General features: G+C 30.9%; 1 long non-coding RNA gene across 2 annotated transcripts; it reads right to left on the bottom strand.

Moving 5' to 3' along the window:
- Positions 1-2038: 2038 nt before the first annotated feature.
- Positions 2039-4769, bottom strand: LOC107991927 (uncharacterized). 2 transcript variants are annotated; one of them, XR_007817769.1, is made up of 4 exons: positions 3743-4769; positions 3250-3656; positions 2633-2810; positions 2039-2270 (listed from the first exon to the last, which is right to left on the bottom strand). It is a non-coding gene; the product is annotated as an uncharacterized LOC107991927 (long non-coding RNA). The 2 variants fall into 2 exon arrangements; XR_007817764.1 differs by having other exon boundaries at positions 3250-4769.
- Between the last annotated feature and the right edge of the window lie 21452 nt (positions 4770-26221).

Here is a 26221-nt window from a genome sequence, read left to right as displayed (position 1 = left end):
GAAAAGCATAATTGAACAACCATATGAAGAAGTCAGAATAGGAAAATCTAGACCCTCCTCCCTTATTGCAACAATCAAACAAACATAACGATACAAATTTAGATCGTTCCATTTCGAATAAACGACACAAAGGTCCTAAAGTTACGGTTATGCAACAATGAATCTCGCATAAAATTTAAAAAATGCATATCTAATCTTAGTAGAGAAGAGCAAATAAGTCAGTAATCAGTAATTAGAAACTAGAGAGGGGGTTAATCATCAACCAAAAAGCATCAGAGGCTTAACCATTAGTGACAGACGCTGCAAGAACAAAAAAGGAAAACTACTTCGGCCCCAAAAGAACATGAAAATCTAGGTCACTCACCTCTAAGTTTGTAGGTCGTGGTCACACTACTAAATGACGGAGTGAACACAAAAAGAGTAGTAAGCTCGAACCAGGCTTGTCTCTGCCAAGCGGCAACAATCTGGGCTCCCGCTGCAAGCGAGAAAGCAGTGGCAACAGAAGTCTACAAAGTGTGAGGGATTTGAGAACACGGGGTGGAGAGGGCTAATGGGAGGGTATTTTTCTAATTTTTATATAAGAGGAAAAAAAATTCAATTTCCCAATCAATCACTCTCAACTTCATTTTGTAAAAATGTGGTTTTTAATGATTTCGCTAAAATGATTTATTTTATAAATTATTTTCTAAAAAATGCATTATTTTAATTTGTCAAACACTAAAACTTTTTTTAAAATAGTTTTTCTCAAAATTAAACACTTTATAATTCTAACCAAACACACTCTAAGTATAACATTCAAATACATAAATCATTCAAAAGTTATTGCATGTGCATCTTGAATTCATAAACATCTTTTTAAAGAAAGATATCACTCACAAGCAATTGCTTATGCGACTTGAAATCATAAATATTTTTTTAAAACAAGGTATCACTCACAAACTTGAAGCTTTCCTTCTTAGCTTGAAAAATTCACTAAACTTCACATGTCATGAAAATAGGATATTTAGACTCTATTTAATCTCCAAATTTCATAAAATACCTAAAATTCAAGTAAAAATTGCTAAAACATATAAAAATGCCTAAAATTGTCAAATAGGTTTGGCTGGTATACAAGACATGGGTGGCAGGCTGCATATGCGCATGCAGGCTCAGAGGTCTGGCCGTGTGCTAACCTCACATTGGCATGTCGTATGTCATGCGTTTGCACATGATACCTTATTGTTTGTGCATACATGGCACCTCGCATGGCCTAGGCGCGCACCTTATGTCGCCTAGTTGTGCGATGGACATGCTCTTCACATGACCAATTAAAAGCTTAAATAACCTTTAATGTTAATTTAAATCTATCTTTCCATGTCAATCGGACACTCAATCCACCCTTGGCCTTGGGCAGAAATATGATTTTCAGCCATAAACTTAAACTTAACTTGACTTTAGGGGTTAATAACTTAAAATCTAGAACTCAAGTGAATAAACTTTGTTCTATAAACCTATTTAATAATGTCTTAACTAGCTTACCTCCAAATAGTAGCTACAAATTCCAAGTATCACGTTTTGTAGCTCCACCACACTCAGCACTACTCAGTTTTTATTTGAAAATGACCTTTGAGTCTTTCTTCACTTCATCGCCTACTTTCTTGGTCTCCTTTCTTCTTGGCATCCCTTCCCTTAATACTAGACTTATTTTAGGAGATTTTTCAAGTAGAATTAATCAATTGGCACAAGTGGATTGTGAACACCAATCATCCAAAGTTGCTCTTATATAGTAATCCTTCAATGCTCCTTGATTGACACCTTTCTTCTCGCCTCTTACTCCCGATACCTATCAATTTCCACCTCATTCTACTTATCTTACCCCTCCTACTCGGAAAAACTTAGGTACCTTGCATGTTATGTCATACCTCACCCCAAAAGTCACTTCATGCGACCAAGTGGAGACTTCACCTAGACATTCTACGTGAGTCTCTCTACGAGATCACACAAAACACCTAGTAAGCATAAAAACACAACCAACAAGCTTAATGTGAAATGAGCGAAATGAGAACTCAATTATAAGACTTCATTGATGTTCCATAATAGAGTACATTTGATCTTTAGTACAATGTTCCTTCAAAAGAAACTAAATACTAACTCATGACAACATTTTGACTCTTCGCGCCTAACTTTGACATGTTATGCAAGTTGATAATGATCACTACCAAGTTGATGCCTTCACGTAGGTACAATAGGTGATTAAGGCTGCAAGTTGAACGTGAGATGTCCTTCGCTACCTAAGAGAAAAAGTAAAACAAAACATTTAAAAAATTAGACGAAAATGTCTAGTGAGTGAGGTCTTTTATCAACCCCTTTAATAATTTAAATTCTGTCTTAACTCGTTATAAATCATTTCGTCAAGTTATGCGATACAAATAATATGCTTTTCAATAGTAAAACATTGAGTTCGAAGCAAATTATTTCAATGTGTTAGGCGATCAACACAATTTAGATCTCAACAATCATTTATAAATCCCATGGAAAAAATTTCCTTTTAAATCATGCATAAAGCCTCATATCGCATAGAAACTCATTCTTCATAATTCATTATATAATCACATCCTAGAATCGTTCTGCATATTTAATTATATCTTTGTACCTTTTTCCAACTCGAGTGTTTACCACACTCTTTTGTTGAGTTACAGCTATTTGGAGTAATCTCAACACATTCAGCAAGTTTTTTGTCTATTCCATAATGCATAACGCGACTTCCAATGTCAGATCATGCAGCAAGAAAAAGGTATCTCATGTAAATCACATAGCAAGTATGAGGCATCCTGTTCCAAATCATAACAAGAATATGACATCTTATCCAATATCACAACAAGAATAAAGCATCTGACAACAAAGCACACAACAAGTGTAAGGAAATTTTATCTCATTGCAAAAGGTACACAAGACATCTCATACATTTATAAATCACATGCATTTTAAGGAATGTGAAGGCATAAAAGAAATCATGTAACTCAAGGTTTCCATTAAAATACATTTAATGATTTAAACACATTAGAAATCCTTTTATTTTTTAAAACATTTTTAGAAAGAACCATTCAAAATCGATTAGCTTCTTTGCCTACTCCTTATTCAAGAACTTCCTTATTCTTTCTTGTAATTTTTTGTCGAATTCAAGCTTGTGATGAATATCTCGAAATCTTGAAATTTTCTCAATTCTTTCTTAAGTGAACTCGAGGTAAAAACAACTTCGAAATAACCGACCTTCATCTATTTATAAGCCTCTCTTGTGAAACTTCCCATGCAGCAATGATGACTTCTGCTCAGCAGTGAGAATCGACTAATGCCAGAACATCAAGTGCCACTGTCATTTTCTTATCCTAAATTTTGATTAGGCGAAAAAGTTAAACCAATCCTTAGTTTTCTTATACATGGATGATGTCACTAATTCTCGATGAAGGATGCTCAAAATGCATAGCAATTCACTGCCTAGTCTTCGTCGTGTAGCTAGAACGAAAACATGTGAAATCTCATCGTGTAGGGAAGAATGCAATCAGGGCCTTACATTTTTTCCATTTCTATTCCACCTCATATCTTACCTCATAGTGGTTGGTTCGTACTTGGATGCCTACCCCCTTTTCCTTGAGGGAACTTTAGTAAATTCTTGCTGCCTAGAATGGATAAGACCTTTTGTTCACCTAACCACTCAAACATCTCACAATGCTTTCAACAAAAAAACAGGTTACCAAATACTAACCTTTGATCAAATTGCCTTTGGTCTAATGACCTTTGTCAACATGGCCTTTGGTCGTAAGGCACTCCCTTGGTCGCATGGCACCTTAGTGGCATGACATCCCTCCTTATTGCATGGCCTATTGTCGCATGGCGCTTCTTGGTCACAATGCCTAAGGCCACATGCTAACCATTTTAGAGGTTCTTGACATTTCCTAAACACCTAGCTTGCTAGTGTAGTATACATGCTAACCTAAACGCCTGACAAAACTTTATCCTTAAATGTTCTTTTGACATGCTTTTGGCTGCCTAGCCTTGTCCTATAGAGGTTTTCTTGACACCTCTCCCACACAACACCTTAACCTTTTGACCGTTCAATCCTTTACCCTTAGAGGTTCTCTTAACTGATCTCTTGGCTACCTAGAGTATGCTACATGCCTAGCCAATACTTAGCCAAAATTTAAACATTCCTTAGGCACACTTTAGCTACGCTAACCCTTTTCTTTTGTCATCTTAAAAACAATGACCCAACTTTCCTAACACTTGATCTTAACCATCAAATCCTAATAAAATTCTCCAACTAACCTCAATCTTTAATCTTCTCTTGAGTTCCTTAAATGACTTAGGAATTTTTTATTTCCAGGGTTTACACTTAAAGAGTTATAAAAGAAATTCAATAAAACCCATGAAACTCATCGAAAAACTAAAAACGACCTCAATCCACAGTTTCGACAAGGCCAGCAGCGACAGAGGGCAGTGTGACTCTGAACGGTGGATGCGAGCGACACGACGCAACCCATTAAATGCTCAGCTAGGCTCAGTTCCAAAATTGCAAGGTAGGCACAGCTTGGTGACGGATCTAAACGAACGATGCAAGACAACAAGCGATAGTGTATGACTAACAGTCACAATAAAGTGTGGCTGACGGCGAGCTGGTGTAGGCAACAGCTGAAGAAGATTGAAGATGGAGATAGGGCCTATGCATAAAGATGAAGGACAAAAGAAAATAACTTTTCTTTTGAGAAGATTGAAGATGGAGATAGGGCTTATGCTCTCCCACCCTATTTAATAACTTTTCTTAAAACAAAAAACTAATAATAATAATAACCATATTCGTCTTCCTTTTCCTATTCTCAATAACCCTAATCACCTTTATTCATTATTAATATTATCTTTCCCTTCTTATTTTTCAAAAATCTAAAATCAAATAACCCAAATTAACTCAAATAATTCAATTAGTTCCAAATAATTACTAAAAATTACCTAAAATTTTGGGCATTACATTAGGCCAAGTTTTGGTTCAATTGAATCTTTTCAACTTTTGTTTATGAAAATGTCCTAAAATACATTAGCAAACACACCAAATGTAATAAAAATGACTCTAGATACAAGGTAAAATATACACAAATTTAGGTCCGTATCAAAGTTCTAATCAATCAATTAGCCAATTTAATTAGATGAAAGCATCATAATTGAATTATACAAATAGATAATTGAATGATACAAATAGCATTAGGAGTTGAAATTACGCTAAGGTAAATATCAACTAGAAACAACCATAATTAACATACATAATGGTTCTTCCTAGGTTGATAAAAAAATGAAAAAACTAACTTAACCTTTTTGCCACTTAGTTCGACTAACAAGTATATGTCAACTATTGTGATTCGATACCTACCAACAATATATATAATCATAAAGATTAAACACAGATAAAGAACCCAAAGATAAAACGTACAATTATTGTAAAGATCTAAATCTCAAAAGTTACGATATCTAGAAAATTCTCAACATCTAAGCTAGAATTAATACCTTAGCTCTTCATCGACTTACCGAGGGAAGAGGATGATTTCTCATACATCAGAAAATAAAAAATAAAACAGAAGAAAAAGTGGAAAGCAAAAAGGGGGAGTCGGTTGGGATTGGTGATAATTGACCTAAAATCGAAGGAAAACAATATATATATTAGTAGTCAGAGTGCCACAATGCTAGGAAGCAATGCCACAGTGCTGCGTGATATGCACCTGTGGATGAAGATCAAAGCGTCATATGAAGGAATGGAATTCATGCAGCAGAATCATATGGACATCGTGCAATTGGAATCAAATTTGAAAGCCATAAAATATAGAGAACAAAACAAGATAATAAAATAGGGAAAACAAACCTATTAGCATGCTTTTCTAAAAAAAAGAAAAGAAAAAACTAACCCTTGTAGAATTTTCCTTCTTCGTGAAATTCTTCTCCTTTAAACCACAAACAAAATTATTCTTCAACCCAAGTCACAAATTTCCAAAACAGTATCTAATTGCAAGAACACTACCACTGGAGTCTTCCTCGTTATTATTTATTCTCAAGGTGAAAATCATAGAGAGGTGTGAGCTTCTATGATTTTTTTTTTTTTTGTGAAGATAAAAGAAAAGAGAGATTTCTATTTTTTTTTTTAGGAGTTCCTTGCAGCAATTGTTCTTCTTCACGAAATTTCTCTTTTTCGAAAGATGGAGGAGGGGATAAGTTATCAAATAACCCCTTTCCTGCACTAACGTGAAATAAAGAGTGGGGAAAAGTTATCGAATAACTCTCTCCCTCCACTAACGTGAAGTAAGAAGTGGGGAAAGTTATCAAATAACTACCTCCCTTCACAAACGTGAATAAGGTATATGTTGAGGGCATGGCTGGCAACAGGGTCGAGGGACACTTCCCATCCTCGTCCTCATCTCATTCCCTGTTTTGGAGAGTTTGAGTCAAGGTCAAGGAATCCCCGTGGGAAAAAATTCCCTATCGAGTTTTTTTTTTTATTATTTATTTAAATTAAATTAAATTTTGGATTTTAAATTAATAATAACAAATATTTTATAACTCTTCATTTAAAATTTAATTAAAATTAAGTTAATTTAAGGTATTTTTAAAAAATATAATAAACTGATAAAATATTTACACTGTATAGAATAATTTTGAAAAAGGAAAAACCCCACAAGCATACAATATATACCAAAAATACGCTAATTAACACACGATTAATCGACCACACGTGCGCAAGTAATCTTGTTCTAAATGATCGTGTACTACAGTCTAAACGATGGTTTAGATCATGATACACTATCTGTAATTCATTTTAAACGATGGGTAAAAAAGGTTTCAAATTTAAACGATTGCATAAACTCTAAATGATGACAAGAAAGCTTTAGGCATAAACGATCGCAAAGAAGAAGAAAAAGTGAAGAAATACACAACTCGCCCTACAATATTCAAAACCAACAATGGAATATATGAAATTTATGGAAACATAATCAGGCTTCATGGGCTTTTCTAATTTTATTATACAGACCATAAATATTTAGAGGTTTGTTACATTTATGAAAATTAACCTTAATTTAATTATCAAATAAAATTAAAAAAAAAAGTATATTAGCTACTGTTTTAAATATATAAAAAAACTATAAATAAATAAATGAGCATTTTAAAAAATAGGAAAATATTGAAACACTTTACAAAAAATAGCACAATTCGTCAAACACTCTATAGTACATATTTGAAAATTTTGCTGTATTTTATAAATAGTTTCATTTTTTGTATTATTCATAACAATTTTCCAAAATAAATAAGTATGTTATATATAATAAAATAACTTCCTCACTCCGGTAACGTAAAATGACTCCCTTGAGAGCTATTTCATTACTTAAATTTATATAAATTTAAATCATAACATAATATAAACTTTATATTATATCATAGATAATATAATCTATAGTTGAATTCCCTCGTATAATCTATAGTTTTAATATGAACCATAATCTTATTAATTTTAATCTATAATTTATTGGATTCATATTTTTATTACAAGAAAATATCTTTATTTAATAACAATTTATTGAGCAATACTTCAACAACAACTTTATTGAATAATAGAATAGTTTAACATTCACAAATCACGAGTCTTAGGACATAAAATTCAGTAGAATTTTTCTGCCTTTTTCCTAACTTCGATCTCAAAATTCCTTCCATTTCTTTTAGATTCATACGAGTCAATCCTTACCAAGTGATAAAACAAGAAAGATCTATTGGAGTAGATCAACCTACTAAAGGAAGAGTATTGCGACAAATAAGTTAGCAAGATATTATTATTAAATTTCTTTTTTATTCTTTTTTTTTTCTTTTAAATGAAAGCAAGGGAATATAATCCACTTTCACTAAAAGTTCTATCAATTCATATTTGTCCACCCTCGGAAAGTTTGAGAGTGAGAAAGAAGTGTGAGTAATCAAATGTCATGCCCCACCTAAATGCCACTTTATGCGACCAAGTGGAGGCATGACACCTAGACCCTCAACATATATCACTCAGTGTGATGTACGTTGAACACCTAGTAAACGAAACAACTTCTTAAACCAAAAACAAACAACTTTTCTTAGATAAACACAATGCAATGAAAAAATAACTTAAGCAACATTTTAGTTCACTTTTTCTTGGCTTTGTTGCCTAGTCTTCGACACTTAAGCTCTTAAGCTTCTAGGCAATAAGCACAACACAATGTAGTGGAATATACAGTAAACAACTTCAAGTAACTCATAAACGCAACATCTTTTATTACTTGGACTAATGCTTTACAATTACACTTTCCGTACTTCGTTGGTACAAAGATAAATCTTAAGCTTGAACACCTTGCCTAACTCTCACAAAACTAAGATGAAACTCCTTGCATTCAAGGCTTTTACACACTTAATAATTTTCCAATTGCAAAAAAATACAATATAGGAGGACACAACTTGCTCGTTCAGCTTCCACGCATAGCAATTCATGTTACCATTTTCACGTCCCACTCCAAAAGTCGTTTGCTACAATCCTATGGAGGCGTGTTGCCTAGACCTTCTACACTTATAGCCATATCGCATGGTAAACGTTGAACGCCTAGTAAGCAGAACAACTTCTCTTTTTGATCCTCAACACAATGTTTTAAATGTCAAGCTTTCATAACGCATTAGTAGAAAACATCAACTTAAGATTCATTAACTTCGTCTTAACAGTTTGTTCACTTCACTTTTACACCATTACGCGATAGATGCGAGATAATACAGTGGAATGAATACAAAACTTTCCTTTATTAACCTAACACTTTTACAAGGTTCAATTACAACTTATAATTTTCCTTACAACAAGGCTTAAAACATAATCTTACAGATCCCCTTTGCCTGACTCAGCTTTTCCAGCTTCATGTCTGGTTTACTCGCCTCATTCTGAAGCAATGTGCCATGTTCCCTTCTTCCCCACCAAGGTGCAACTGTACGCGTTAGGGTCTTTAGGATTCCAAAATCCCTTTCTTCAACCCCTACCCACAAGTCGTTAACGTTCTAATTTGAGGGCAGTCCTCCACAACCCTTTTCTATCAGCGCCACCGAACACTACTTGTTAGGGCAGGTATTTAGAGGTGTAAAGGAACAACTTAGTCCTTCGCCTTAATTACCTAACCAACTCTCTTAACGAACCGCATTTCGAGTTGTTCCTTCCCCAACCCAAGTTTCTAGCACTTTGGCTTCCCTAACTTGGCCTTACCAACCTAGGTATTACTTTCACTTTCCTCCTGAGCAAAGTCGTTTGCATTAAATAGCGTGCCAACCAGCTCCCTAGATGCGAGATAAGATGACACGGTTATCATGCGATATAAGGATACAAAGTAACTCTGGCCCTTCCCTTCTTAAATAGGTCACAACATCTAAATTCAATCCTTCACTTGGCTTCAAATGCATGATAACCTGGAGAGGAGAAACTTTGAAATATAAATCAAACGAAATTAATGAGTGATGGATTGAGAAATACCTTTCTAGGGAAAACTATATTCAGATAACAAATATCAACCAGATTAGATCATCAGATCAACCACAACCACAACCACCATTTCTATAAGCACAACGAAATTCCACGCATTCGAAACCACAATAACCTCGTCGTAAGTACAATCGATTTCCACATATTCTAACCATTACGCGTTCATATCAACTACTATAACCGTCTTCATAAGTGCACTTAATTTCTATGCATTCAAGTCCTCACGTGTTCCAACTCATTATTGGGGCATGGGATTCTCCCCTCGCCTAGTAGAATCCACATTCAACCAGCGTCGTGCCAGTTACCTGGGATATCCACCAATACCTCGACACATTTATCCTTTTTCATTCGACCAATGTCTCATTGTGACTTACCTAGACCTAGGATTCTCCCCTCACCTGGACCTGGGGCTCATACCCAACCAGTGTCATGCGAGTTACCTGCAATTCTCACCAGCATCTAGTGGTAGATCACATTTTCCTTTGACAAACAACCACTATAAACAGTAAAGAAAGATCAGCACACTTACTTCCTTTCCTTAAATAGTATTTTAATAGTCACCCAAATCACACAATAAGGAATACAATAAGGAACATACTTCTCATGTATCACATTAACAACACGTTAGTAATTGATTATGGAAGACATTCGCAAAGATTTCTTCTATCAATGAAAGATTCACACATACTAACTATTTATGGAAAGCATTCATAACCGTTTTCTTCCTTGTCAGGGATTCTTAAGTATTCCACTTACGATAACTACTCAAAAACAGCAATAGTTACAGAGATACTCACTTGAATTAGGAAGAATCGCCCACAGATGTAACTCATATATAAGCAAAGAAAGATTTAAACATAAAAGAAAAATTTTAGAAATCACGTCGGAATCTTGTTTATCATGCACTCATTTACTATAGCCTCAATCCCTTCCTTTTTTGTCGTTGGATTCCTCTTCTCGCCTAGCGATTTCCTCATCAGGCGTTCATTCTTCGAATTCTTCCATGTCACTTTCATTAGAAAATCTAATACTTCCGAAAACTCCTTTTTCCTCTTTGACTTTTGGCTCCTTTTATAGTGACCTCCGACATCTGAGGGTCGTTTCAAAATTTTACACGTGTATCGACTTGTCGCGTTATGCAGCCAACCCAAACTCGACATGTAGGTTATCCGTCAACGACAATTGGACTTTCTCCTTGAGACGAACACCTTATCTGTTTGAAAAGTCAAACTCTTTAATTGTCTGACTTTCCTATCTTCTTGGAAAGCAGATTTCCACTCAGTGAGTGGTCAAGTCATATTGAAAAGACACTTTCTCGCCTCCTTTCTTAGACGTAGGCACTCCTTTTTCGTATTACTATGATAAATGCCTAACTTTTGGAATTCAACCTACTCTTCTTCCTTGTCGACTTATTCTCATCGCGTTGTTTGCTTTCTCGCAATGGAACTTAAACTTAAACACTTATTTTCGTGTCACTTCTTTCCTTTTTCATACTCCTAGCAAGATGTCCTATACTCCTCTTCACCCAGGCTTCCTTTGTTCGGGTCAAGGCCTCATGCATATTCCTTATCATTGGGCCTTTATTGTGTTGGCGTTATGCGATCAAGGCCTCACAACCCTTCTTTACTTGGCCTTAACACTTGAATACCTGGGGAAGGGAGAACTTAAAACATAAGTCAAAGAGTTAGTGAGTGAGGCTTTTGAAATACCTTTTGGGAAGTACAATACAATCACATAATTCCTTGTCATTTCATAAGCACATGCCCACAATACCTCATTTCATAAATCACACATTAGTTTCTTATTTCCTTCCTCCAAGAACATGAACCATTCCCTACGCCAAGACTACTAGGATTCACTCTTTCCAGCACCTTGCATTTAGACTACTGTGATGTTCACTCCATCCAAAAATTTTCCTGATTCATTTCTTGTTGCATAGGTCGTCCAAACAACGCCTTTACACATTATGTGCACATCGAATAATAGCTACTCACTTGATAGGAATAAGGCTAATGATTTACTCGCACATAAGCATCACAAACATCACATAAAAATCAATAGTTTTCTATTTTCAAATAACAACATCAACATTAACACAACAATATATAGATGCACAAAACGCGTTATTAATAACTACAGACTTGGAAGAAAGACTTTTAAATATATCTTTTCTTTAAGAAGATTATTCACAAAACGTTTATTTTATGCATGAAGATCACTCACGAAAACACTTGATTCTCTTCTTCTCAGAACACCTAGCAATTCACTTCTCTTTTCGTCTAGCTTCCACAGAAAAAACTCAGCACTTAGCACTTCCTTGGCAACTTTTCAGAATGACAATACTTTATTTGGTCCTTTCAATCTTATTTATACTAATCCTTTTAACCGATTCTTCTCTTTACCTGCCAATTCCTACTTACAACTTTACACGTGTCAACTTACTGCTCGTTAGGCCATGCAACGAACTAAAGCTCGACACATCGCCCAACGATCAACTCAGGATTAAACACTTCCCTTTAAATACTAAGCTTATCTTCTTGGAATGCTTAACTTTGGATTAATCATTTCCCTAGAAATACTAAGCTTATCTTCTCGAAATGCTCAAATCTTCCTCACTTGCCTTCTCCTCATGAAAAACAACAAACGCTCACTCCTTCTCGCTACATAGAACACCGAACTCTTCAATGAAACGCTTGCTTCACAACAACAACTTTTAGATTCAAGTACTTCTCCCCACATCACCTTCCTTGAAATGTAACATTTTTCATAATTAAAGCTTTCTTTAGAATAATCATTCTTTTCTATTTAGAATAATCATTCATTTCCCTAAGGCACATTTTCAACATGACTCCCCTTTTTGGATCTGGGCCTCACATCAAAAAATTTAAGAGAGTAATTTTGTAATTAGATCCTAAACATTTATTTGTGATTATTATATTTTCATACATGGAGGAAATATTCTTCATATTTATGGTTTTTTTGCATTAGTTTAGAGTTTTTAACATTAATTTTTGTCTTTCGTTTAATTTCTCTATTTTTTCATAACAATCATTAATTAATTTAAATATTATATATATTGCTATTATATATTAATCAGGGGTTGGAACAATTAACTTAAACATAGCTCAATATCACTGTTCAAAACTTTTACCATAAGCGAAAAAAATTCATTGGTTTAAATTCAAACTCCACATATGGTTGAATCTTATATAAAAAAAACAATAATAATAATAATGCAATCTATACTATATAAATACTATATAAAATGAGTTAAGTGGAGAAACATTTGGTTTCCTCTTTTGAACTCCACATTTAAGTCATTAAAAAATGTGTATCGAATGCACATGGAAAATCTTTAACTATTTATTTTGGCTTTCAAGTTAAATATAGATTTGAAAACAGAAAAAGTTCATGGGCCTACAATAGAAAATACCAAAAACGCCCCAGTCAACACGTGATTAATCAATCATACGAGCGTGCAAGTAATCTTATTCTAAATGATCGTGTACTACAGTTTAAACGAATAATCTACTATCGTTTAGGTGATGATACATAATCGCGTAGTTCTTTTTTAACAATGGAGAAAAAAACTTCAAATTTAAAGATCGTGTTGACCAAGAAAAATAATCTTGTTGATCATGAAAAACAATTATGTAATCCAATGTAAATGATTGTTAAAAACTTCAAATCTAACGAGGTTGTTGATCATGCAAAACGATATCATGTTTGATCATGCTAAACGATATCGTGTTTGACCATGCTAAATGATCATGTTAACTAACAAGTGATAGTTTAGATCATGTCAACACGATCGCTTAGATCATTTCAAACAATGGAAAAAATGCTTCAAATTTAGACAATCATGTTGACTATGGTAAACGATAATATTGACAATGGTAAACAATCGTTTAGACCATGTCAAAATGATATTTAGACGATCTTGATATTCTTGAATATGAGAAAAATGAAGTAGCTTCAAAAAATGTTGCCGAAAATAGTAAAGATGAAATAGGAAATTTAAACAGAAAAATGAATCATTTAAAAATAGAAGATAGAAAATCTAGAAGAGTGGATGAAGAAATCTAGAAGAGAAAATGAATAAATCACAAAGAAGAAGAAGAAAGAAAAGTGACGAATCGTCCGTAATAAGGGCAAATCTGAAATTTATGAAAATATTGTAATGACTTCATGGACTTTTGTTTTTTTTGTTACACGGGTCGTAAATATTTTTGTGTTTTGTTACATTTATAAAAATTTTAAAAAAATCTCTATTAATTAAATAACATTTTTTAATATATATATATATATATATATTCACGTTGAATGAAACTTTCAATAAAAAGATCTTTAACTATTTTGAATTCTTAAAAAGTAAATCATTTTTTTTTTTTTTTGGAAAAACATCCTTTAATAAACGTTTTCAAATTTGAGTAATCGAACTTACTTTATTACATTTTATATATATTCATGTGAGTTCTATTTTAATTTATATATCTAAATTTATGAAACACGTGCAATGCACGCAGTTCTAACTAATAATAATAAAAGCATCTATGGGGAGAATTTTACTTTTTACATATTTGTGATTATTTTGAAATATTAATTTTGTAATATTTTATCTCAATTATATATATGACAAATGATATCTAATTAATATTAATTAACAAGTTTTATCCTTTGAAGTCGTAGTGTTCCATCCTCATTCCTACCAATTTGGCTGAAAATAGCTGTGAGGAGATCTAAGCTGATCCTACAAAAAAAAATAAAGATATAGTTAATGTGGGTTATGTTCCATACATATCATCACCCAATGTTAGAGAGTTTACTATTGATGACATGTAAAGACCAAATATATTTCAGTTGTTCAAAACTGGTATAGGTCCAAGGGGTTCGAGCCCCCTTCAACTTTATCGTTTTTTTAATACTTGTATGTTAGCTACCCTTCCGATTCAAATTTGAGTCTTATCTATGTAATTTATTTTTCATATATATATATTTTTTTATATGCTACCATACAAGTATTTATATGCTTCCTCTTGTAAATCAAGTGCTAGATAAACCTAGGCTAATGGAAGGTTAGGGTACAAAAATGAATGCAAGTATGGGGTGTAGATATGGGCCTAAAAGTTAGGCAATTTATATAAGCAAAGTTACAAATATGGGGTTTTAGTTGTCATCTTGTGATAAAAGAAGAAGGCTTGGAAAAAGTTGTGTGGTGTAGATGGCGTTGAGAATTGGGAATTAGAGGAGATTGAGACACATTATTACCATTATACCAAATCTGAACCCTTTTCCCATATCTTCTTTTTCTTACTATAATATCCAATCATTAATGCCTATTTTAACTAATTATACACGTTTTATTTTACTTCCCTTTTTCTTTTTTCTCTTTATTTTTTTTCATTCCCACTTTTTTCTTTTCTTCTTTTTTATCAACTACAACAAAGAACACCGTTTTAAGTTAAACCCGCGTTAGTATTTTTTGCACCTCTACATCCCATCTCATTAAATCGTCATTTTGTACATTTTATTTTAGTTAATAATAATTAACAAGTTTTGTTTCGTTTTTGTATATTTTGATCTTTTTTAACTTTCAATTTTGTCTGATAAATTTTTTAGTTTTGATTATGTCTAATATGTACCTCAATAATTAAAAAAAAAAAAATCTAAAAATAATTCATCTAATTGATATAAATTAAATTTCACCTTAAATTTGTGTTTATCTAGTAAGTTCATGAATCGAGTGAAATATGAAATTAGTTGGATGGAGTAAATTTGTAGTTTTAAAAGTTCAATTATTAACGATACGCATATAAATATGGAGATTTGAGATCTAAATCTATAGTTTGTCAATTTAATTCTTCAAGTTCTTGGAAATGCCAACGTGACGTCCAAAATGCAATAGGTGTCTTTTTTTCTTTTTCTAATATCAAATTTGCATTTATTTTTTACCCTTTGTTTAAGTTTTAATTTTAGAAAATAAATAGACACCAAAATTGAATTCACAAACCTCTATAACAACTAATTATTAAATTTTTAAAAAATTGTTGAAAATATTTTAATGTAAAAGAAAATTTACCTTTTTTTAACCGACCTAGATATGAAATGTATACTATTAAAAAATAATATTTTGTTATATTTATAAACAAGTTGACTAAACCGTATGAATATTAATATTACTATTATTCTGTTAGTAGAGAAAAGAAAAGAAAAAGAAATATGCATGCGTGCACGCAAAGGGAAAAACACAACGTGTGGGATTTATGGTGTCCAAAGCACCAATAAGTGATTTAAATTGCCAATAAGTTGTCCCCTTTAGACAGTGACCACTTTGTTCTTTCAACAACATCAACTTCTTCATATTAATTTTCTGCCCTTTTAATTATTTTCAATCAACTTTAATTTCCTATACAAAAAGAAAACAAAAATTAAAACTTTATTTTTGCTTTTCAAATTGGAACTCAGCCCAACTTCATTTATATTGTTTATTGCATTATACTTTTAATTAGCTTTTTGTTTAATATTATAAATCTTTTCCAAATTCCCCTTTTCCCATTTCTCTCTTCCCTTCTCTTCTCAAAAGTTATATATCTATTATTATTTGTTCACTTATACATATAATATTGTTTTCCTCCTTAATTTAGACCTTCTTTCCCGTCAACCAAGACTAATTGTTACCCACATGGGTCCCTCTCATTTTAATTATTATATTCTTTTTTTCTCATGCTACAGTTATACATCCAAATATGTTCTTACTCAATTTTTATTTCGAAAAATAGAAAATTGGATTCCTACCCATTTCTTAATTAGCTATAGCCAAACTCCCAAGGCGCGAAAACTTTTTAATTTGTAAAGAGAAAACCTGAGTAAAGAGATAGATGACAAAAAAACGAAATGCATATTATGTTAATATTTAACCCTAATGAATGATAATAACATTAATTAATTAACCCTATAACCTTTTGCGATTATTGTAAAACTAAAAGCAAAAGCAAAGCTAGAAATTTTTGTAGGGTTTTTAGGTTACCCTAGAGATTGCAGCAACATGAAATGAATAAATGTATTTTAGAAAGAAAAAAAAAATGAAATCTTGGGATCATAAATTAAGGAGAATAATGGAGTAATTCAAGGAGAATTTTAAACTAGATATAAATATTTAAGAACAGAAAAAAAGAAGAGTTAATTTAGGGCATGTGATGAGAGGAATCCGATGATTCAGCAGGACAGCATCAAACAAAATATTGCACACAAATATTCGAGTTCAATAAAACGACATGTCGGGCGCCTCAAAAACGTCTTGGTTCCATTTTTTAAGTAAATAAAATAATTAAGAGTCTGTGGAAAACATGCGTGCTGTTACTAAAATATCATTGAATTTCGTTTCAATGTCGGATTTTTAATTCTTTTCATTCTCTTCTTCTTCTTTTTTTTTTTTTTTTCCTTTTCTTTTTGTGTTTTTGTAGACAGACAAAAAATATAACCATGAATTTATGGATCCATCATGTTGGTCGGTGATGATAAGTGTGTTTTTTTCTTCATATACCTCAATTTATTACTTTTATATATAAAAATCAAAGCCTCCAAATTAGTAACTGAGAACAACGTATTCTCTCTTTTTAATGCTCTAATCATCACTTATTTCTTCTCCCATTTTTAAAGCTTTAACCATTTTTCTGATAGGATGAGAAAAACAATTTGTTTCTTCAATAAACGTACGTATTTTTTCTTCTTCTTTTTAAGGTTGTAATCATCTTTTCTCATACGAGAAAAACGATTTGTTTTTTCTGTATTAATTTTGATTTTACGATATCAATGGTACATTATTTGCAATATGAAAAATAATGGTTATTGATCGGAGTAACTTTGTCTGTGATTTTTCTCTACTTTTTTCAATGTGTATTTTGAGTTAAATCTTATTTCAAAAGATTTTGTTTTATTTTTTTACGTTGGTTTTATTTTTGTTTTACTTTATATTAGTTTTACATATCGATGTTGTGATGTACTTATATTATATGTATTAGTTAGTTTATATACTTACTACGTGATTTTTATTTTTATTTTTCAAATTTTATGTAGTTTATTGTAGTATTATAAAGTATATGGACGATATAACTCAATGTATCATTATCAAGTATGTTAATAATATATTATCAAAGTATATCAACTTATTAGTAAAGTAAATCATTACCAAGTGTAACAATCAAGTTTACAAGTGTGTATCAAGTATATAAGTAAGACTTCAAGTATATCAAACGTATTTAATCAATCAAGTGCATCACTGAAAAATACTAAGTGTATCTATGGTACATTAGGTGTATCAAACATATCACGTGTATCAAGTGTATCAAATAAGTGTACCAATGAAAACTAATTTATAGCAATGCATCAAGTCTATCAAACTCTTATTAGTGAAGCATTTAAATGTATCAAGGTCAAGTATAAAGTGTGTATCAAGAATAATCAAGTGTAACAAGGAGTATTAGGTGTATCAAAGGGTATCGAGTGTATCAAGAAGTATCACAATGCATCAAGTGTATCAAGATCCAAGGATTATCAAGATGTATCAAGTGTATTAGGTGTATCAAGTGTATATCAGTAATGAGGATATTTGTGAGATTCTACCTCTTGTATATATGAGATGAGCTTTGTTTTTGCCATTTTTACAAATATATAATAAATATGTGTACTGTGAACTTAATTATCATAATTTGTTTTACCTTTTTTAGCAAGTTTCGTATAGCTATAAATAATTTAGATAAAATAACAATAATTTTGGAGGAAATTATTATAATTTTGTGTGGAATGATTCCCTTAAAAAAAAAAGAAGAAGAAAAAAACAGATGACTTCATGGTATTATGTCAAAGTCCTTTTTAAGCAATGATTTCGTTTTTTCAGAAAAAGAAAATCTTATTCCTCTTAAATATAAGGGGAATTTTCCAGACTTATATTTATTGCTATTTTGCAAGTTTTTTTTTTTTTTTCTCTCTTTATTTATGTAAACTTGCAATTGGGTTTTGTACAATTGGCGTCCTCAGTTTGATGTGTTTCTTTTCTCCTTCTTCATGTTTCTTTTGGAGAAAATAAAATAAAAATTTAGGACAAAATTTGATATAAAAGTTGACACACGTTTAAATTGGGATAAATTTTGTCTAATGGGGAGTTTGGCCCACCGAAATCAAATTCCTCCAAATTTAGTACAGGTTATGATGTTTGGGAATTATAAATGTCTATTTATGATGTTTGGGAATTATAAATGTCTATATTTAGGTACAGAATTTGGGAATCTAGATTTTTAATATCTATATTTAGGTGTTGTAGCTAATCTGTTTATTTAATTTTCTTTTTTTGTAAATTGAACATCATAAATTTATCATGGTCAAAATTTTAATTGATTTTTTTTTTTCATATTTTGTACTTCTAATTCAAATTCTTAATTCTATTGATTTTTCATGATAATAATGTGTAGAAATGAAGATTTTTAATATTAAAAAATAATAATTTTGATTACCGTTGCATTAACATGAATGGTATAATTATGAATATTACAAACCATTCATAAAATATAATAAGTAAATGATGTTTACAAAAGTTTCAATTAAGCAACGTTAAAAGGGGTCTAATAGGTTTAAAAATAAGCATAATCAAAAGGATCATGCAAAAGCGAGAGTCAAGTAGAGTTATCTTTAGCCATAGTTATGGTTACGTTGCTTTCCTATGATGCACATACAACGTATTTTAAACCACTTTTATCAAAAATAAATAAATAAATAAAAATGAGTTTTTTTATACTCTTTTCTTTTAAGTCAATCCAATAACTTCTAAGTCTTCTAGTTAAATTGACCAACGAAAAAAAAGAAAAATGTTATTAAACTAAAAATAAATCATGGTACATGTGATATATATTTAAAATTTCTACCATATTATCAATATATTAATATTTGATTTATATATACTTGAGATCACAATAGATAGTTCATCCGTTTCCACTTAAGAAAAATATAACAAAATAAACAAAACCTCCTGAAATGAAGGAAAGATTGGTTTTAAACAAATAAGAGAAAATAGATAATTAAAAAAAGATGATCTAATAAGAATACTAATTAAAAAAAACTCAAGAAAAAAAGAAAATAGAAGAATGAAAAATATGTATTTTAAAAAATATGTATTAAATCAAAGACATATTTGAAAAATGAATTAGAGGGGAAAATTTAAAAAAAAAAAACATTTTTATTAATTTTTTAAGGTTTGCGGCAGGTGGTGGAGTTAGTGGTCAGAAGTTTGCCGACGGAGTTGTCAGAAATGACCGTATTATCAACTGACAATGGTGACCGAGGGTGTTGTTCGAAGTTGGCCGACGAATTTTCTAGATTGAATTAAAAAGAAAAAAAAGGTAATTCATGGACTTGAATAGTGTTTACAATACAAACCCATGGGAAAGAGGGTAAGAAGCCTTGGTGAAAATGGTTGTTGATCAATGGTGGAGATGGTCAACGGTCGCCAATGTTTAATTAAGACAATTGGTTGGTCGTCAATCATCATGACAATCGGTCGCTAAGGGTCATGACTATTGGTCATTGACCATCATGACAAGAGGCATGACATTGATAATTAACGTAATGATTGTCGCATCGATCAAGATGTTCACCTGACGACAAAAACGTCCAAAGTTGCAGGCCACCCGATCAAAATGATTGCTCACAACGATCGATAATCGATAGTCAGAGCGATTCGAAGGCAATAATCAAGATGATCTGGAGTCGACAGTTAAGATGATCGGTCGTTGTGACCGTCAATCGATCATGATCGGTCATTATGGTTGATCGTCAAGTTGGCTTAACGTTTGTTGTCAATGGTCACCAATGATAATGGTAAGAGGTTGAAGTGAAAATTTTTTTAAAATATATGACATTCAATAAAAAATTAAAAAAAAATATTCCAAACTCATAGATTTGGTTTCTTAATCCCATAGATTTTTTTTCAATGGTCGAAATATGGGTTTAGCTTCAAATGTCAAACCCCCTAATTCCAAATCCATGGGCTAAATACCCCCTACAAGATTTGAAGATAAATTTTGATTGTTTTCTTTATTAATTTATAGCAAAATCAAAACCACTGCCTTTAGTACATGATGAATATATATTTTCCCTTTCCAAAATTCAACACAAATTTCTCATTTCTTTTGTAAATCTAAGATATATTGTATTATATACCAAATTTTGATCAAAGAAAGTTACATATGAATTTCACATGATAATAACGATAAATTTGAAATTAACTAGTAAGAAGAAGTTTGGGGCATGTTTCAAGCACAATTTGGTCATAATATTGTCGACAATGATCTCAAATCTATCTACCTCTCTCTATGTCAAATTAAACCAATAGCAAGAAAAATGTCATCACCTTCAATATGGAGGTTGTTATTCTTTGGTCTATTTGGCTCGAGAGAAATAACAGAATCTTCAACAACAATCAAAAAATGATTTTAAATCTATGGAAAGATTCTCGTAACTTGCTAGGTCTCTGGTGTAGTAGACACCCGCTCTTCAAAGATTATAAGGCCAGTGTTATTGTTTTAAATTTCAAAGCTCTGCTAAACTAACTTTCCTCTTTGGGTTCATCTCTAGCCTTGCATATACCTTGACTTCAATATTAATAATATTCGATGTCTGGGAGCCCAGGCTCCCTTTAAGAGCTACTGATAGTGCCTCTAGTATCATGTTTCCTTCTAAAAAAAACTAGTAATAAGAAGACCTGGGAAACAAATAAAAATGGCTTCAACTCCTAATTCAGTAACAACTAAAATAATTATAGAGAAGTTATAAATTCTTAAATACCTCATGTATGGAGCCATAATGGTGTATTTATAGTAGATTTTATCTAGGGTTTATCTTAGTCCAACTAAGATGAAAATATGAGTTTCTTAATCTTAGATAAGCCATAATCGAAACTTATCTTGTCCTACAGATAACACTAACTATGTGATATATCTTACTCCACTTAATTTTGAATTATTTTTAGGTTTTATGTATCGACGTAATTATTTTGTAAAGTTTTGAATACCTAAGAGGTAGAACGTGGCATTATTGACAAAATGAAGCTAAAACAGACTAAAGCAGAGCTTTAAGTGCATCAACCAGGCAAGAAAAAACCAAAATTACGAAATTATGCCTGGAGAGAGCGAAGCTACGTTGCACTAGTGTTGTGCCCTGCCCAACACTCAAAGGCAAAAACAAAACGGCCTTTCTTTACAATGCTCATAGTGTGGTGGTACTTTAAAGAGTTACTACGAGCAAAGCGTAAGCCTTGCAGCGCACTATAGCACTCCGACTTTATATTAATTTATATGCTCTTTGCCAATGTTTAGATTACATCTCTGATCCCATACTTCTTTTCATTTGTTTTTCTCTCTTCTTCTCTTGTTTTTTTTTTTTTTTTTAACCTTTGATTGTATAAAAACTCAACCCATTGATCGGAATGTTGATTATGGACTAAGATAACACATTCTAGTTAGGTTGGGTTTTATAGGGATTTTTCTCTAATTCATGTACTTGTGAGTTTTGAACTGAACATTGATGTATTTACTTGATTCAATTGGTTCTTAACAAATTAAGATTAAATTATAGGATGCTTGTATATTTTATGATTGATCCTTTTGATTAATATTTGATACGTGACATATAATCTCATGCTAATCACTCATAGACGATAGGTTAGATTAGTTTGAATTGAACGAATTTTTAGTCATGTTCAATTTTTTTCATGTTAAATATTATTTCACCTCACGTTTCCTTTCAGTTTTAATGCAACTAAGGTACATTTGAATTTGCATGTTTTTCATCGACTAATTAGACTACTAGTTAGTTGATTAGGATGAACTACTTGATTTTTCCAATTTGTTAGGTAAGGTGCGTAAACAAATAATACTTAACTAACTAGATAAAAAAGGATTTAATGAACGAGTAAATCGAATAGAGAAAATTTTGTAATAATCTAAACTAGGATTTATTCATATAATTGTCTCGCAACTTTTCATTGCATGCTTAGTTAGTTTATGCAATATTTTATTTTCCAACAAACCCCCACCCCCCCAAATTACCTTAAGATTATTTATAGGTCGATTGGTAAATTCGATGGTCAATTTGACCCGATACTACCACTAGTATGTTTATACTATGCCATATTTTCCTAATTTTGGCTTATTCCTTCGGGCTAAAATTCACACTCAACAAGTTGTAACTATAACCATCATGATTGAAGTATGGGCATAGATACCACAGTACCGAAAAAAAACTTGCAGATAACACAAAATTTAAATCAAGTTTTCAGAATATGTCAATGTGAAAAACTATATCAATATCAGAAATAGAATCTATCATCGATAGATTTTGATATATTTACAACTACTTAAAAATGTTGTTACTATACACTTAAAGTGGTACCGATTACAAACATTGTACTTATTTTATTGGATCCCTTCCTATACATTTTTCCCTTCTTTGTGCCACAATTCTTAATCAAAGCCCACGTAAAAGTACTCACAGATAAACTAATTTTTGAAAAAATAAAAAAATCTACTCACATTTCTGAGAGTTAGAGTAGGCTATGTTTATCTAGTCCTTTTGAGTTGTTTAAATTACATTGTATCTGAAACAAGGATCTAATGTAACATCAAATTATTATAAATCTAAATATAATGTAAATTAAAGGGTTAATTAAATTAAAACAGTTACATTTTTATAATCTTTGTAGCAGTCGAGATGGAAATAAACTAATTAAAAAAGAAAGAAGAAGTATATTGAAACAAGTCAGAAGCGGTTTTTAGTTATTGAGGACGAAAATCGAGAAGAGAGAGAAAGAGAATATGAAGGGAGAGAATGAAGACAAGGAGGAGAATGTTAGTAGTTTTGTTTGTGTTGAATGGTTGAACATATAAGAGAGCTTGGGAAAAAGGAAAGAGAATATATTGGTATTAATAGAGAGAGAGAGAGAGAGAGAGATGGAGTTTAGGGTTTATTTATTAAGAAAAAGAGATGATAATAATGGAAGAAGGATATGGTGTAGTTTTAGTAAAAGACAGGACACCCTCCGACAAAGATTTTTGGGGGTACGGACAAAGACACCACTCCTTAAACTACTCTAACTCTCAAAAATAACTAACCCCTCTTCTTACTTTTATTGCTCTTCCTATCTTCCCTCTCTTTTCCTTCCCTTTTTAACCTTTCTCTCACCTTCCATCTATCTATAAATCCTTTTTTTTCAAAAAAAAAAAAAAAAAAAAGTCAAGTATATTTCGTTTCAATTGTTCATTATGTGCAAAATTGGTTTGATTTTTTTAAAACATCATAAAAATGAAAAATGAAAAATGAAAAATGAGCTGAGCTTAATTTTGAAAAATGACCAGAAAAAATCTTAAATCTTCAAGTGGTTACTTAGACAATGTCTTCATTTGTATTATGGTATAGATTATTTTTTTTCCAATGTATATGTTTATATAAGCAAAACAATCTAACTTATAAGTATTATAAAATTGTATTGTTAATAGATAATAATATTTTATTATATTTATATATTTTTTAATACTTTTGTCTTTTAAAATAATTATCTTAGATAATTATTATGTATTTTTATGAAATGTTCGACTCATTTTATTATCATTACTTTTTAACTAATATTTTTCATTCGTTTTCTCAAGTAAATACATACTTCGAGAGGACAAACTTCTGTTCTTGTAACGTTGATTCTATAACTTTTGATAGTCCCCATATTAACTCAATACGTTAGTTGAATTTTTTAAAAAACTTTTTATGAGACTTCATTTAGATGAAAAGGTGTAGTAGATCTTCTTTAATTAACTTCTTCCAATTTGGTTGTCTGATGTATCTTTCGAAATATTTTGAATGAGTTAAGATTTATTATTATTATTATTATTATTACCATTATTATTATTTGTTAAAACTGTGTCAACTTTATAGTAATGGTCAAATTCTCATTTACTAGCTTTTATCATGATCAATAACTTAATTATTCTTATATATATAACACTTTCATTACTCATGTTGATCCCCTGATCTAAATATTGAACGAAATAATCAACAAACTAAGCTCTTTTTTATTAATAATAATTAAGAAAAAAAACTATATATGATCTCTAAAACATTAAAAAATGTTGAATAGGTTGATAAACTTTTTTCTTTTTCACTTGTATCCTCACAAAACTAAAAGTTTATACTCTCACTAGATTTAAAATTCAAATTTTCATCTATAAAATTAATTAATAGTTTTTGAAATATACAAAAATCTATTAGCGATAAGACTGAAATTTGAAAGGTTCAAACAATTAAAATAAATTGAACAATATAAACGTTCGTGGACCTAATTAGCATTTTTAAAGATTAAACCACTAAAATTAGGTTTATTATATTTGGATTAAATAAGATAATTCTTTTTAATAAAAGAATCATTTTTATTTAAACTCTTTTTATAATTTATTTTCTAAAATAAAATTTGAAAATACGGTTTCAAAATTGAAGCTATATTGATTGGTTTGCCAAACTGTTCAATATTTTTTTAAATAACTTATTAAAATTAAACCAAACACGCTGTGTCTTAAAAATACTCATTGACCAAAATATGTATATTAAACTTTGTAACATAATTGATATGTATACTTACATACACGTACGAGTAATTGCTCCAACCAAAAAGCAAAGAAGAAGAAGAAAAATAAAAGGAAAGAAAAACCCATAAAGATTTGGGAAATTGAAATCAACCCATTATCTAGAATTTGACCTTCATCTTGAAAACTGTAGTCAATTTGGTTCTGCTTTCCTTCTCCCCAATCTATATCCTCCACAAATTTACCATAAAAAAACCAAATTAATAACTATATATATATATATATATTTATTTTTTTTAATGAATGGCGTGGAATGAATATTATTTCTTGTAATCTCTCATGCTTTTGCATTATTTTGGACTGTAAATAGGAAAATCATGTTAATTATGTTTAACTAAACTCATTTTAATTAAACTACAATTTAGTTTGAATGAAAATGATACATTATTTTAAATAATAATCACATTTAAGATCATACAAGAAAGGAAACCTCTTTTAAACTGTAAATGAAATAACATTTAAAGAGATATTTTTAATTCTTGTGAATAATTTATATGCTGGCTAGCTAGCATACATATAATTTCAATACAAGACAAATGTAACCATGATTATGAAGTCATGTTATTTAAAGTAACTACCAAACATTCCCTATGATGGAATTTTTAGGGGTTAATTTAAAAGTTGTGTTTACAATTTTAGCCACAACTTTCAAATTTATTATCATAGTATACCCAAAGAAAGACAAATAATAAAGTAAATCATATCAACAAAACAGTGCAAAAGACTTTAGCTGCGAGACTATAGTAATTAAAGTTAATAATTCTAATTTAACCCCACTATTTCTTTTTTACAAAAGAAATTAAAAAAAGTATCTTTTTGGGTGTAAATAATGAAATTTGATGCATATATATGAATAACATATAAGAAAAGTTAGGTGACTATATATGGATTTTGATATGATGAAGGGGAAAAAATGTAAGGTGAAGAATGATGGGATTCCTGTGTACTCAAAGTCAGTCTACAAAAATCCATATTTTTGTTTTTGTAAATTTTATGGGAATTGTTAACA

Source organism: Cucumis melo, chromosome 2 (genome assembly GCF_025177605.1).
Source record: "Cucumis melo cultivar AY chromosome 2, USDA_Cmelo_AY_1.0, whole genome shotgun sequence".
NCBI classification, from domain to species: Eukaryota; Viridiplantae; Streptophyta; class Magnoliopsida; order Cucurbitales; family Cucurbitaceae; genus Cucumis; species Cucumis melo.
Note: the sequence above shows the minus strand (reverse complement) of the source record. Positions and strands in the feature narration are given on the sequence as shown.